Source organism: Schistocerca americana, chromosome 6 (assembly GCF_021461395.2).
Source record: "Schistocerca americana isolate TAMUIC-IGC-003095 chromosome 6, iqSchAmer2.1, whole genome shotgun sequence".
In the NCBI taxonomy this organism is placed as follows: domain Eukaryota; kingdom Metazoa; phylum Arthropoda; class Insecta; order Orthoptera; family Acrididae; genus Schistocerca; species Schistocerca americana.
Window position 1 is genome coordinate 201643568 of NC_060124.1, and position 16344 is coordinate 201659911.

General features: G+C 45.1%; 1 protein-coding gene and 1 non-coding gene across 3 annotated transcripts in view; one reads left to right on the forward strand and one right to left on the reverse strand.

The window, feature by feature from the left end:
• Window positions 1-16344, reverse strand: part of LOC124619935 (zinc finger CCCH domain-containing protein 13-like) — a 396933-nt gene that overhangs the window by 225317 nt on the left and 155272 nt on the right. The window lies entirely within an intron of this gene.
• Trnas-cga lies at window positions 5224-5298 on the forward strand. The gene has a single exon. It is a non-coding gene; the product is annotated as a tRNA-Ser (tRNA).

Sequence of the window (16344 nt, forward strand, 5' to 3'; positions counted from 1 at the left end):
GGCCGGCCGGGGTGGACGAGCGATTCTAGACGCTACAGTCTGGAGCCGCGCGACCGCTACGGTCGCAGGTTCGAATCCTGCCTCGGGCATGGATGTGTGTGATGTCCTTAGGTTAGTTAGGTTTAAGAAGTTCTAAGTTCTAGGTGACTGATGACCTCAGATGTCAAGTCCCACAATGCTCAGAGCCATTTGAACCATTTTTTTGAACTTTTCCCTAGTAATTTTAGTAAAGAACATTATTAATGTTAATTATAAGTAAGATACTCGATGCAGCGTATAGAAGTGTGTGAAGAAATGGAAGAAGGGAAGCAAGAAGTTGCTATCGATATAAACACTGATCAGCTGGAACTTTATGGTCGATGTAAACCCGTACAAGCGATAGCAGCCACACCCGGCGAGGAATGACTGTTAGTCAGAGACACGCACGGTGCTTGTAGTATCAATGAGCGTGCTATTTGAGTTTGCCCGAAAGGTGGATTGTGAAAGCCCGCAGGTTCGCCACAAAGATTTCGGAAACTGCGCGGCTTGTCGGGTGTTCGAGGAGTGGCGTGATGAGTGTCTTCAGCACGTGGCGAAACGAGCTGACACCACGTCGTGGGGTTGGGAAGCCACCCCTCGTTACAGATGTCGGACATCGTGGGCTTGGCAGACCGGTAAAACACGACAGGTGGCGAACTGTGGCGGAGCTAACATCAGACTTTAATGCTGGACAGAGTACCAGTGTGTCTGAACACACAGTGCAACGAACACTCCTAACGATGGGCTTCCGCAGCCGACAACCCATGCATGTACCAATGTCAACATGATGATGATGATAATGATGAGTCCCATACTTCTTTACAGAGCGTAGGTGAGCGACGCGGGAGAACCGCGCAGCCTTACTAGGCAAGGTCCTAGTGGAGGTGGTTTGCCATTGCCTTCCGCCGACCGTAACTGGGATGAATGATAATGATGAAGACGACACAATAACACCCAGTCATCTCGAGGCAGAAAAATTCCTGACTCCGCCGAGAATCGAACCCGGGACCCCGTGCTCGGGAAGCGAGAACGCTACCGCGAGACCACGAGGGGCGGACGTCAACATCATGACATCGGCAATTAAGATTGAAGTGGGCACGTGACCATCGGCACTGGACTTTGGAGCAGTGGCAGAGCGTTACATGGTCTGATGAATCCTGAAAGCTTCTTCATCACGCCGATGGGAGACCGCGAATACGTCGCCTTCCAGGGGAACAGCTCCTTGACAACTGTATGGCGGGACGGAGAGAAGCTGGCGGCGGCTACATTGTACTCGGTATAACATTCACGTGAGCTTCCATGAGTCCAGTGGAGCTCGTGCAAGGCACCGTGACGGTCAAGGACAATTGTACACTGGTTGCAGACCAAATACACCCCTTCATGATGACCACGTTTCTCGAAGGCAGTGGAATTTTTCAACAACAGAACGCGCAATGTCACAAGGCCACCAGTGTGATGAAGTGGTTCGAAGAGCACAGTGGCGAGTTCCAACTGATGAGCTGGCCGCCCAACTCTCCAGATCTGAACCTGATTGAACACGTCTGGGATGTGATTGAACGTGGCGTCAGAGCTCATCACCCCCTCCCCGGAAATTAAGGGGTGTGCAGATGTGGTGCCAACTCCCTTCACCGACCTACCAAGGCTGACTGCTTCCATGCCACAAAGCATCGCCGCTGATATCCGTCCCAAAGGGGGGCGTACCAGCTGTTAAGTACGTGGTCATAATGTTCTGGCTAATCAGTATATGACGTATGTTTTCCTTGTATTAAGCTGATGAATCCTTGTAAAATGCTCCTTGCACAAATATGTTACTGACAGGAAATATTTGCGACAGTCAGCAAACGCAACGGCATGTAAGCTAGCAGGGACTGTCACTTTACGTAGGCAGCTCTGGATTTAGAAATGTTACCAACTCTGAATGTTTTATGTGAAGGCGGGAATACGGAAGGAAATTAAACATTCGTGTGTTGATCAGTAGACATTTAAACTGCATGCGACTCGCAATGTGATTGAGTTTGAGGAATTCATAAATGCAATAGGTTTTATAAACTGTTACATTCAAACAATATCTCTGTCATTGTACTTTGCTAAGAAAAGACAACGCTGTTCCGAGACTTGATGGCTTTATGAGATTTCAGTGTACATGAAAGTAAAAGCACGCATCTTATCGCAGGGCCCTTAACAGATATTTTGGAAACCCCCAAGGGAGCGCTAGAGACGCAGTGTTATGGCCTCTTTTCAAGATCCTGTCCCTTCCATTCAACTGATCTCCCAAGTCCTTTGTGTCTCTAACAGAATTATGAAGTTATATTCAAGCCTTATAACTTTATTTTTTCTCCTTCAACTTTTGCAGATTTCTCCTTGGTTTCGTTAACATATCGCTCTATGTACGAATCGAATAACGTCGGTCATTGTCTCATACTCTTCTCAACTACTGTTTTCCTTCGAGCTCTTTGACTCTTATAACTCCAGTCTGGTTTCTGTACAAATTGTACACCCTGAATTTTATCTCTGGTACCTTTGGAATTTCAAATAGTGCTTTACTGACAAAAGCTTTTTCTAATGTTAATAATTCTGTAATGTGAGTTTTTTTTCAGTCTATCTTCTATGGTAAGTCGTAGCGCCACTATTGCCTCAGGTGTAACTAGACTAAGCAATAAAATTAAAGGTCACTTTTTCGAAACCCTGTAATTGTCTCCCACTGTGACGCATAAGTTTGAAGTTTGGCTAAGAGGTGCCTACAGACCCCCTCCGTAATGGTGCAAAAGTGTCAACCTCATGATCGGAGACGCTCCAGACAACAAGGTTTCGACGCTTTGCCACAGCTCAGCAGTGCATGTGAGCTGTAAGGTGGGTTAACGACGTCGCATTGGCACTTAATTTCTCCACAATTCTGCCCAACGCCACTGTGGACCTGCTCCCCCAGAAGCCAGTGTAATGGAACCGGTCAGTGATGCTATTTTTGCCGCGTATTGTATAATACTCGCTTTAAATTGAAGAGACGATCACACGGAATCAAAATTGTAACTTCGTGTTTTATGTTCAAAATGGTTCAAATGGTTCTGAGCACTATGGGACTGAACTTCTGAGGTCATCAGTCCCCTAGACTTAGAACTACTCAAACCTAACTAACCTAAGGACATCACACACATCCATGCCCGAGGCAGGATTCGAACCTGCGACCGCAGCGGTCGTGCGGTTCCACACTGAAGCGCCTATAACCACTCGGCCACTGCGGCCGGCCGTGTTTACTGTAATTCTGATAAAATTACTAAGTCTCCGGTAATGCATCGATCATGACAGTGTATAGTCGAAATCTAGATCTGCAATAAATCACGAATTTTTGCGACTGTTTGGTGCCCTCCTTTAAATTTTAATATTCGCTGGTAACTGTGCACACAGGTATCCAACGGATTCCATTTTAATTACATACTCATATTTTCTTCTATAAACATAAATAATGTGTGAAAATGACCTAAGATTTATTTTTCAGAAAAGTAACGATTTTCATATTTCAAAATTATTTCTAAACTGCTAATATTTGTAAAAGAACTAATAGTGTATTAATGTCTCTGTATGCAGGTAGTAGTTGTTAAGGTATTGGCTCGAGTAGTAGTTTTGGTGAAGCAGGTATGGAGTTGATCTGTTTAAATGAATTGATTGTATCAGAATGGAGGTCGATTTGCGACTTTACACAGAAACATAAGATGAAAAAAGTAAAATGAGTGACGGAAGAAATAGGAACTAGCAGTATTGAAATTTTAAAAGCAAACCCGATCGCATCGCATGGACAATTACTGTTTCCAGCGAGCTATGATTTCAATAAGCTACAAATATCGACGAGGAGCTACAAGCACATATGAGTAATTTGTTTTATTAAGCATTTCGAAGTTCTTTCTAGCTTAAATAGCTGCACTGACTTATGTTACCATGTCTCTAAAAGTGCACATGATTAATAGTTGGTTTTTAGAAGTAATAGAGAGGGATTTGTAGTACCTGATACTGGACTAGGCAACTACGATACGGAACAGAACTAGGCGCACACACTGGCGCCTACGAAACGATACGTTACAAAGACAAAAGTAAAATTTCACTTATATCGACACAGACAGCTTATCTGCTTGCCCTCGTATGTTCACAATGGACATATATACTCGGCAATCCAATGAACGGCGCGTGGCGGAGGTACCCCGTATTACTGCTAGTCATTTCCTTTCCTGTTCCACTTGCAAAAAGTAGAAGGGAGAAACGGCTGTCTATACGCCTTCGTATGAACCCTATTTTTTCATATCTTATCTTGGTGGTCCTTACGTATTTTGGAGGCAGAAGAATCGTTCTGTAGTTCTTTTCAATGCCGGTTCTCTAAATTTCTCAATAGTGTTCCTCGAAAAGAATGTCGCCTTCCCTCCAGAGATTCCTATTTGAGTTGAGAAGCATCCACGTAACACATCCCTGTCGTTCGAACAGGTCAGTAACAAATCTAGCAGCCCGCCTCTGAATTTCTTCGATTTCTTCTTATAATCCGACCTAGTACAGATCCCAGACACTTGAGCAGTACTCAAGAATAGGTCACACTAGCGCCCTGTATGCCGCTTCCTTTACAGGTGAATCACCTTCTCCTGAAATACTCCCAATTAAACATAGTTAACCATTCGCTTTCCGTTCCACAATTCTCACATCCCCGTTCCATTTCGTATCGCTTTGCTATATTACTTAAACGACGTGACTCTGTTTGCAGGACACTAATAATGGTGTATCCGAACATTACAGGTTTGCTTTTCCTACTCATCTACATTAACTTGTATTTTTGGCCATTTACAGCAAGCTGCCATTAGCCGGCCGCTTCAGTCTGGAAGCGCGCGACTGCTACTGTCGCAGGTTCGAATCCTGTTTCGGGCATGGATGTGTGTGATGTCGTTGGGTTAGATAGCTTTAAGTATCCAGAATGAGATTTTCACTCTGCAGCGGAGTGTGCGCTGATATGAAACTTCCTGGCAGATTAAAACTGTTTGCCGGACCGAGACTCGAACTCGGGACCTTTGCCCTTCGCGGGCAAGTGCTCTACCAACTGAGCGCGATTCACGCCCCGTCGTCACTTCTTTACTTCTGCCAGTATCTCGTCTCCCACCTTCCAAACTTTACAGAAGCTGTTCTGCGAGACGAGATACTGGCAGAAGTAAAGCTGTGAGGACGGGGCGTGAGTCGTGCTTGGGTAGCTCAGTTGGTAGAGCGCTTGCCCGCGAAAGGCAAAGGTCCCGAGTTCGAGTCTCGGTCCGGCACACAGTTTTAATCTACCAGGAAGTTTCAGGTTTAAGTAGTTCTAAGTTCTGGGGGACTGATGACGTCAGATGTTAAGTCCCATAGTGCTCAGAGCTATTTGAACCAAGCTGCCATTCATCGCACCAACTAGAAATGTTGTCCAAGCCATCTCGTATTCTCCTACAGTCGCTCAGTTCCGAAACGTTACCGTACACCACTGCACCATCAGTGAACAACCGCGGATTGCTGCCCTCCCTGTCTGCCAAATCATTAATGTATGTAGAGAATAGCAGTGGTCCTATCACAGTTCACCGGGGCACTGCTGGCGGTACCCTAGCCTCTGATTCTGTTCAGCCCTGTACTTTTTTAGCGCTCCTACCTGTTCGTACACAAATGCACGCTCGCGAATGGGAACACATAAACGCTGGAGAACAAAGACAGGGCTGCTACTCCAGAGACGCAGAGGCGGGCGTCGGCGCGTTCGGCCGCGGTCACGGGCAGTAAACAGCGCGCTCCAGCCGCCGGTACAGTTACTCGCAGCGACCGAGTATGCGCGCAAGGACACCCACTGCAGCGGCCGCTGCTGCCGCTCTGCTGACGAAACGGACGCGGCAGTTTCTCTGCACGCACCTGCGCCGCGCACACCGATACATCCCACTGCCGACTGCTCGTAAGGCACCAACACCAGTTCTCTTCACCTACATCTACACTCCGTGAGCCACATTATGGTGTGTGGCAGAGATCTCCGCCGTCATTCTCCTATTTTCCTGTTCCAGTCACGAATGGTGCGTTTGAAGAGCCGTGGTCGGTGATTATACGTGATTTAAAGGGAAAGTTTTGCGAGATCCGTGTATTAAAATAGGTGGCGAGAAATCAAATGAAATAATGTGGCGCGTCCACTTTGACCAGAGACTTAGCTTTGACCAGCATATCGAGCAAGTCAATAACAAAACTTAATGACTATATAATAAGATAATCAGTATAGGGCAGAGGAGATTTAATATCGTAACAGATATAATGAATTTATGTCATGACAATCTGCCTGTATCGATTGTGGGTTATGGAGCTACCCGCTGGGTCCACAGGCTCAGGCTGTTGAGACCAACCATGCCCCTGAGGAGGCGTTAAAGGAATATAATAATAACATCTACTGGAGCATTCGAGGCCACACTTACAGATTGGTTACGAAATGTCATGGGCCTACGCCCTATCGATCTCATAATCACACAAACGACGGCCACCTGTTGGATAAACGAACAAGAATTTACCAAAGTTGAACAGTTAATGGGAAAGAGCATGTTAGAACATCAAAGAAATCGAGCGATTAGTATTCTAACTGTGGCAAAATGATTGGAGCCACTCGGAGACAGCCAGGAGAGTGTACAGTCTGTTACCTTCTACATCTACATCTACATTTATACTCCGCAAGCCACCCAACGGTGTGTGGCGGAGGGCACTTTACGTGCCACTGTCATTACCTCCCTTTCCTGTTCCAGTCGCTTATGGTTCGCGGGAAGAACGACTGCCGAAAGCCTCCGTGCGCGCTCGAATATCTCTAATTTCACATTCGTGATCTCCTCGGGAGGTATAAGTAGGGGGAAGTAATATATTCGATACCTCATTCAGAAACGAACCCTCTCGAGACCTGGGCAGCAAGCTACACTGCGATGCAGAGCGCCTCTCTTGCAGAGTCTGCCACTTGAGTTTCCTAAACATCTCCGTAACGCTATCACGCTTACCAAATAACCCTGTGACGAAACGCGCCGCTCTTCTTTGGATCTTCTGTATCTCCTCTGTCAACCCGACCTGGTACGGATCCCACACTGATGAGCAGTAGTCAAGTATAGGTCGAACGAGTGTTTTGTAAGCCACCTCTTTTGTTGATGGACTACATTTTCTAAGGACTCTCCCAATGAATCTCAACCTGGCACCCGCTTTACTAACAATTAATTTTATATGATCATTCCACTTTAAATCGTTCCGTACGCATACTCCCAGATATTTTACAGAAGTAACTGCTACCAGTGTTTGTTCCGCTATCATATAATCATACAATAAAGGATCCTCCTTTCTATGTATTCGCAATACATTACATTTGTCTATGTTAAGGGTCAGTTGCCCGTCCCTGCAAAAAAATGGTTCAAATGGCTCTGAGCACTATGGGACTTAACATATATGGTCATCAGTCCCCTAGAACTTAGAACTACTTAAACATAATTAACCTAAGGACATCACACAACACCCAGTCATCACGAGGCAGAGAAAATCCCTGACCCCGCCGGGAATCGAACCCGGGAACCCGGGCGTGGGAAGCGAGAACGCTACCGCATGACCACGAGCTGCGGACTCACTCCCTGCACCAAGTGTCTGTCCGGTGCAGATCTTCCTGCATTTCGCTGCAATTTTCTAATGCTGCAACTTCTCTGTATACTACAGCATCATCCGTGAAAAGCCGCAAGGAACTTCCGACACTATCTACTAGGTCATTTATATATATTGTGAAAAGCAATGGTCCCATAACACTCCCCTGTGCCACGCCTTCCGGATATGAAAGGATTAAATTAAGTTGTATAATACCAACAAGAGGATTGGTACTGGGACAAATCCGGTGCATTTTCATAGGATTGGAGAAAGGCCAACACCACCCTGTAAATGTGGTGGAGACATTTGTACAGCTCAGCACTTTGTCTTCGCCTGTCCAACATAAGCAAAAGCTGCCTAATCTGAGAGGGAAGCCATAACCACCCAGAACGTTCATCGTTTACTGCGTGATGTTGAGCAATTGAGTCGTCTAATAAAGTTAGTCGATATTATATCGACCCACGTACAGAACAACTGTAGCGTTGTGACCATAGGTGAGAAAAGCCATGTGTGCTGTGTAGCAGACATTGGCCTCAAATCTAGTCAATATTAATAAAGAAAAGATTGCGATCAAAAACATCATCAAGGGTTGATAGCCCTGGAAAACAAGTTTATTACTTATACTGTCTCGAGAAGGTGGAACACGTGTGTTGAGAGTGAGATAACCTTATACGAATCAGCGCAAGCTAAGGACAGGTAGAAAAAGATTCAGGACAGAATCTGATAGACATTTTGCCTCTTAGCCTTCTAAAACTTATCCATAGCTAATAATAATGATGATCCAGCGGTAAAAACAGTATGAGCACCTGTAAGTTAGTAATATACTTTTGAAAGTCATAGAATCTTAATTATTTTGGATTGAAACAGTTGTTTGGCTAGATGGGACAACCCGCACACGTCCACGAGGTTAGGGGAAGGTAATGGCCCATCTTAAGTGTGCATGCAGGAAATGTTTGTAAGAGAAGCATTGTCTACCAGTTTATAAGTGTTATATAAAAGTTGTAATGTCAGTTTACTAGAGGTCTGTTCTTTGTTAATCTAGATAACAGACCAATATGGTAAATGTAGATGTAGATGTTGTTGGTAAGGCTCCGTGCGAGTTCGAATCTATCTAATTTTACTTCCAAGATCTGTGACTACTCTAGGAACGTACCCTCTCTTAACCCCTTAACTGATGTGGACAACTCATGCTCCTCCGCTCCTCGGCTGCCGTAGACGTTTTCAAACGCGGCCCATTGGTTTTCCTGAAGCTCTAATGACGTGTTTCGTGTCCTGTTCCGCCGATTTCTTACTACTGCGGACGAGTTACCTCCATATTTAGGTGAACAGAGAAGTTTCGAATAATTACAATACAGCATACGTGCCGCTTTGCGAGCTATGATTTGCAAAAAAAGCCCATTTCCGGTATCTTAAACCGTTTATGAAATGTGACGTTTTGTTATCACCACATGATTCCCGATGCATAGATTGGTGCAAATGGGCGCGTTACACGTGACAGTCCATCAGCTATACAAACCAATAACTCGAGAACGCAATGAGATATCGCTCTGCTCTCAATTTTAAATAAAGTTTCGACATTTTATCTACATTTCATCCACAGCAATTTACGAGTATGAGCTAAAATCATTCACACGCGAAGTTTACGGAACTCTGCAGCGGAGTGTGCGCACAATTTTAATGTGCCAGGAAGTTTCATATCAGCGCACACTCCGCTGCAGAGTGAAAATCTTATTCTGGAAACATCCCCCAGGCTGTGGCTAAGCCATGTCTCCGCAATATCCTTTCTTTCAGGAGTGCTAGTTCTGCAAGGTTCGCAGGAGAGTTTGGAAGGTAGGAGACGAGGAACTGGCAGAAGTAAAGCTGTAAGGACAGGCCGTGAGTCGTGCTTGGGTAGCTCAGTTGGAAGAGCACTTGCCCGCGAAAGGCAAAGGTCCCGAGTTCGAGTCTCGGTCCGGAACACAGTTTTAATCTGCCAGGAAGTTTCAGTGCGTTCCTTAATTTGATGCAGCGCAATAATTATGACCAATAACGAAAACCAACTGTCCTTTATCGGGTGAAGATTTCAGACTGTAAGGTGTGCGAAAATGAGATTTTTCATCAAATAGTTTTCCTACTATCGGCTAGTAAGTACTTCGTAGCGGCCTTGACGCCGTCTCTGCACAGGTAGCGGCCGGCACCTGGCGAGCTGCACAGCCACAATAAACCCACCCTCAGCGAGTAATGCAGGGAGCAAGTCTGTGGCAGCGATAAAAGTAATTCAAACAGAAGGCCTAAACCACACCGCGTTGCACAACGGCTTCCTTCCAGCCTGCCGCTAGTGTTGAATGAGCATCTGAGTGACGCTTTCCTCGTTATTAAACAAACTTATGAAAAAATGTGCAGCTCTTCTTTGAATCGTTTGTGTTTTCTCAATCAAACCTATCTGCTAATGGGCCCAGACTAACGAACAGTATTCAATTTTAGCTCGAATTAGGATTTTGTAAGATACCCATCCTTCATGGCCGGACTAAACCTCCTGAGGATTTTTCCAGTAAATGTCACAGCGCCACCTGCCTTCCCTACGATTAGTTTCAAGTGGTCGTTCATCTATAAATCGCTCTGAACATGTTCTCCCAGACAGTTAATGAGATCTGACTGCTGCAAGTTATTATTCGGTTATCGCGCGGTCGTATAATAAAGAGCCTTTCGGCCTGTTTCTGTGCAATAAGTTTAGCTTGTTTGTACTGAGGATCAGCTTCGAATCTTTCGCAACAATTTTCTAGCGTTGCGCCACCAACGTATAGAACCGCATTGTGCATGAACATCCCCACCCGTTCTCTGACTTTATTCACAAGGTCATTTACACACAGTGTGGCCAGAAACAGTCCGATAAGCTTGTAAAGGTTTTGCAATATAGGCTGTGCTGAGAAATAACTGGTAAACATGAAATTCGATGCGTTGCGCCGTTTCCGAGTTCACTGGCATTGAAGTTACCCAATCACGCCACTCCGCGTGCAAATTCAAATGGCCCGCCAGATCCATAAAGTCAGTTGCTCTCATAGAGCAGATGGTAGAGCCACGAGACTGCTCAGCCTCTAGCTCGGGTTCGATCCTTACTACCGTCACGTCCAGTTTTCGTATCGCTTTTTTGTTCGGTTTTAGGAAACCAAACGAAGACCATCGTATCTGGCGGGCCTCTTGAATTTGCACGCATAATGCTGAAACGGCGCAACAATTAGTTCTCTGCATAATCTACCCTGAAACACCCTTAGAAGCTTTCCGGACTGTTCCTGACCACCCTTTATGTTCCGTGATCAATAATGATGCTAATACACTCCCTTGAAGTATGCCCCAAATTAATTTTACATTTGAAGATTTCTCCCCGTTAATAATGACAGGCTACGTTCCAGTGAGGAGGAACTCTTCAGTTCACTCACTAAATTGGTCTGATTTTCTGTACGCTCCTGTTGTCTCTGGTGACTGTGAGGAACACATCAAAAATCTTCCATAAGTCAAGGGACACGGGTGCCTTTATCTGCTGCTTTCTGGGTCTCATGGACGAACAATTCATTGCTTGCGGTACTCAAGTTGATTCCTACTGATGAAATAGTTAGTCTCCAAAAAGGTCATAATTCGCGAGCATGATATTTCACAGTTCCCCAGAAGTATCTTGTAGCTCCTTAGCCGCAGTGCTTTTCAGGACAATTTTAAACTGCCTTCCCTTTGCAGGCCTTGAAATAATCCCTGAAATATGACCCATCTTATCAATTATAATCTGACCTACCTCTCTTACATCAGATGATGGCTGTAGTCCCTCTTTCCTTGCAGAGATGCAGTTAAGATCGTTCTCTATAACCAACACCCTGTCTATTGATTCTCCGTAATACCACCCGCACGTCGTTTTTCATACAACGCCATCTCCAATCCTAACAGCATCCAATAATAACCAAGAGCCCAAGCAACATCATACTCACAGTATTCAGGACTACATCATAACCAACATCTGACCTTTTCAATGATCGACAGCCTCACGTTGTCCAAAAAGGATTTGAACTTGGTGCCTACGCCTAAACCTATGCCTTAAACTGATTGTATTAGTTCTATCGAAGTAGCTGTTAGATCTCTTTCAAGCGATGCAGCCGAAGAAATAAGGCGTGAAACATGTCACATACTTACAGGAGTTCTTTCTCAAAACGCCTGAGATGCGTCAATATTCGACATATGGCGCTAAACTGACACACAGCGGTCATGCAGGAAAACCTATGCACTTGCGCCGCCTCGTCAATTTTCGGTATAAAGTCACTACGCGCATTAGCAAACTACAGCCTAAAATTCACCTGAAGATGGTTGAACGACCATCACCCGAAATATCGTGGCAAGATGGCAATCTCATCCGGTTAAACGGCCGAAACCTTGCTGAACACAGTAATAATCTTGATATAGTGGCATCTGGCAATATTACTGGTCTAGGAACATAGTTACTTATCACTATCTGCGTCGATATATGCGTGTGTGTGGGGGGGGGGGGGGAGGAGAGAGAGAGAGAGAGAGGAGGGCAATAGAAAGAGAAAGGTTACAGATTTTAAAACGCAAGGCTTCTTTACGATTTTCTTGAAATCTGATTAGCCTACTTATTCAGTAAGGCACTGATGTATTCAGTTGTGAGTATACCAACAATAAATTTTCTTAAACCTTGCTGGATCGCTCTCGAATCGCCTCTGCTGGGGTTTTGGAGAATGCAACGAAAAAACCATCCCGGCTCAGAGCGGAAAGGTTGTTTTCAAGGCTGAAGGAAAATGAAAGTTGCCGCGGTACCTCGCCTTCACCCGTGACGCTAAAACGGGCGCAGGGTTCATTTATTTATGACCGTGCGGACTGTCAGTTTATTGCACGTAGTAAACACTAAATGTGTATTGCATTCTCAGTGTGTATACTGTTGTACAACTGGAAGACGGCTGTAGGTCGTTTTCATAATTGTGGACATACTTTTTGTAGTGTATCGTGTTGAATGTTTCCGTGTTGTTGTCATAAAAGAACAGGCTTGTTGGAGTAAAAAGATCCAATTGACAATTATCACATTGCAAATCGAAACTGTTTTGGGACGTCTATCAAAATAGAAAGATAAAATTTTGAAGATTTTTCCGTTATCTTATCAAGAGGACAAGAACAATTTTTCTGGGTGATGAGCGACAATAAAATACTCTCTCTCTCTCTCTCTCTCTTTGCCGTATATCCGACAGTCATCTATCTTGCAGTTCTACGACGGTGGCCGAAACTACCTCGGTTCTTAGCCGGGGATGCTGCAAGAATAGAAAAGAAAAAAAGAAAAGTCAAGGCTGTGTCTATGACACGGATAAGATTGTCACGACAAAGGAACTGCTCTTATCAACTACCATTAATCAATGACTTTGGAGACCAGGCTATATTACCTAAACTATGGCTTCTACCGCTTCTTTCTGCTTCGTGCTAGAAAACTGTAGCATTATCAGAAGAGAAATCAGTTCCTAAATGTACTATGCACTAGACTGGTAAATAAAGTGTGTCCACGGGGTGCTATGCTGTTTTGTTTGATGTTCCAACTACACCTGAAGATATGCGAGAGAGAATTGTCAGAGCATGTGCTTCAATAAGTTCCGATGTGATAAGGAATACCACTCAATCCATGATAAGAAGACTGCAGCACTGCATTGATACCAGTGGTCATCACTTCGAACACCTTCTGTAAATGGACGTTCATGCCATCTTTGGGACCTTCGTTGACCTTCAAAGACCTTACTGTTACACAGCATTGGATTCGTCTCGATAGCTGCTATCAGAAAATAAGTACCAAACTACAGCATCCAATTAAAAAAAAAGAAAACCGAAGTTGACCTTCATATCTCTGACACGACCCCACCACGCAACAAAAAACTAACCTCATATAACGGGCCCCGTTGTCCCATGCAACATTTGTCCCACAAAGTTTTCAGCTCCTATCCTACTTTCGGAGTTATCCTTGGTGGCAATAGTTAGAGACTTACCATGTATAGACAGTGAAACTGCAATTTTTTAGCAGTCCAAAGGAATCAGCGCACAAGTGCGAGTCACGCAGAGTATTTAAATATGTAACTTTTATAATAATACGTACTGTATTTGAATTCTGTGGGCTCTGCAACGGAGAGATCGATTCGATATAAGGGCAGTGGCCATTTTGGTCAGGATCAGTTCGCTTTGAGAGGTCTGCGAGTACGTACATGTCCTTATGAGAGGCTTGTAATATTTCTGCAGGAGTCGGGTAACTTAAGAATTTTCGATATTAACGCTCGTGGAATTCAACACCAGAGCGGTTAAAGAACTTTAAAATTTCCACATAGCTTCATGGGCTTTAAACGGCAGCCTACTGTCTAAAGATCTGCCAAATTTCTATATAAATTCTTGGAGAGTGAAAAGTCATCCAGCCTAACTTTAAATAGCAACATGATGAGCAAGAAGGTGTATTCTTGATCGAACTAGTGGTTCAGTTCGTCGTTGCTCTCACGATATTAAGCAAAAGTTGAATAAATATTTTCATTGTGGAACGGTACCCAGCTTGTGTAAAGAACATTTATTCAGGCCGACAACCATAATCCTGTCTGCAATTTAATCTTTATTTTAGAGAACCATAACCATTTGGAGAACCATAACAGGCTAACACGACAGATGCGTGCCCATTATCTTCAGAAATCGGTCACGCACGCAGTTAACCTCTTTGAGACACAGTGGCAGTGCAATGACAATAGTCTGTCATAAAATTTCGAGCCTGAGAGTAGGTCAACATTGACTGGTATTTCTTAGTAAGAAGCGACACGTCACTGAACGCTGTTACGTCCAGGTGCTACCCACTCCATGCACTGAGCTTCTCGGAAGTGGTAAATGAGAACTGCACTGCACATGCCACACCGAAGCCTTGTAGATTAAATTTGCGTTTTCTTTACAATAACAGTCTTTTGCCGTTCTGTAGATGAAAAAAATGGTTCAAATGGCTCTGAGCACTATGGGACTTAACATCTGAGGTCATTAGTCCCCCAGAACTTAGAACTACTTAAACCTAACTAACCTAAGGGCATCACACACATCCATGCCCGAGGCAGGATTCGAACCTGCGACCGTAGTAGCAGCGCTGTTCCGGACTGAAGCGCCTAGAACCGCTCGGCTAAAATGGCCGGCTCTGTAGATGAAACTTGCTTCTCAAAATGTGTTGAAGTACCAAAGACGACAGATAGCAGTTAATGAAATAATCTCCACTTTATGTCTACCACTATTGCTGAAGGGCCAGCAAAACTGAAGGTACAAGACGGAGTATCTACAACACAGCGTAAAGTGGGTCGCGAAGTATAGATATATAGGAAAGATGAAAGCCCATATGTCTGCCACCCTCTCATAACGAACAACGATACAAGAACCTATTTCCTGCCATGTGCTTCCGCTTGTTTGCCTACGGCATTCGACAGACGGCTTCCACCGAAAATGCCCTAACCCGTCGCTCCCGAACTGTCAGAATTGTTTGAGACACATTCCGAGGACACAAGAGGAGTTGTGTGTTACTCCAGAGCACCAGACCTCATTCCTACTGAACACATGTAGGCGCTAGCTGGCGGGATGGCCGCTCATTGTACCTTCCTCCGTTATTACACTACTGGCAATTAAAATTGCTACACCAAGAAGAAATGCAGATGATAAACGGGTATTCATTGGACAAATATATTATACTAGAGCTGACATGTGATTACATTTTCACGCAATTTGGGTGCTTAGATCCTGAGAACTCAGTACCCACAACAACCACCTCTAGCCGTAATAACGGCCTTGATACGCCTGGGCATTGAGTCAAACAGAGCTCGGATGGCGTGTACAGGTACAGCTGCTCATGCAGCTTCAACACGATACCACATTTCATCAAGAGTAGTGACTGGCGTACTGTGACGAGCCAGTTGCTCGGCCACCATTGACCAGACGTTTTCAATTGGTGAGAGATCTGGAGAATGTGCTGGCCCGGGCAGCAGGCGAACATTTTCTGTATCCAGAAAGGCCCGTACAGGATCTGGAACATGCGGTCGTGCATCATCCTGCTGAAATGTAGGGTTCCGCAGGGATCAAACGAAGGGTAGAGCCACGGGTCGTAACACTTCTGAAATGTAACGTCCACTGTTCAAACGGACCGAGACGTGTAACGCCGGTCAATAAGCCAGTATGGCGATGACGAATACACGCTTCCAATGTGCGTTCACCGCGATGCGACCACCATGATGCTGTAAACAGAACTTGGATTCATCCTACAAAATGTCGTTTTGCCATTCGTGCATCCAGGTTCGTCTTTGAGTACATCATCGCAGGCGCTCGTGTCTGTGATGCAGCGTCAAGGGTAACCGCAGCCACGGTCTCCGAGCTGATAGTCCATGCTGCTGGAAACGTCGTCGAACTGTTCGCGCAGATGGTTTTTGTCCTGCAAACGTCCCCATCTGTTGACTCAGGGATCGAGACGTGGCTGCACGATCCGTTACAGCCATGCGCATAAGATGCCTGTCATCTCGACTACTAGTGATACGAAGCCGTTGGGATCCAGCACGGCGTTCCGTATTACCCGCCTGAACCCACCAATTCCATATTCCGCTAACAGTCATTGGATCTCGACCAACGCGAGCACCAATGTCGCGATGCGATAAACCGCAATTCCACCTTTATCAAAGTCGGAAACGTGATGGTACGCAT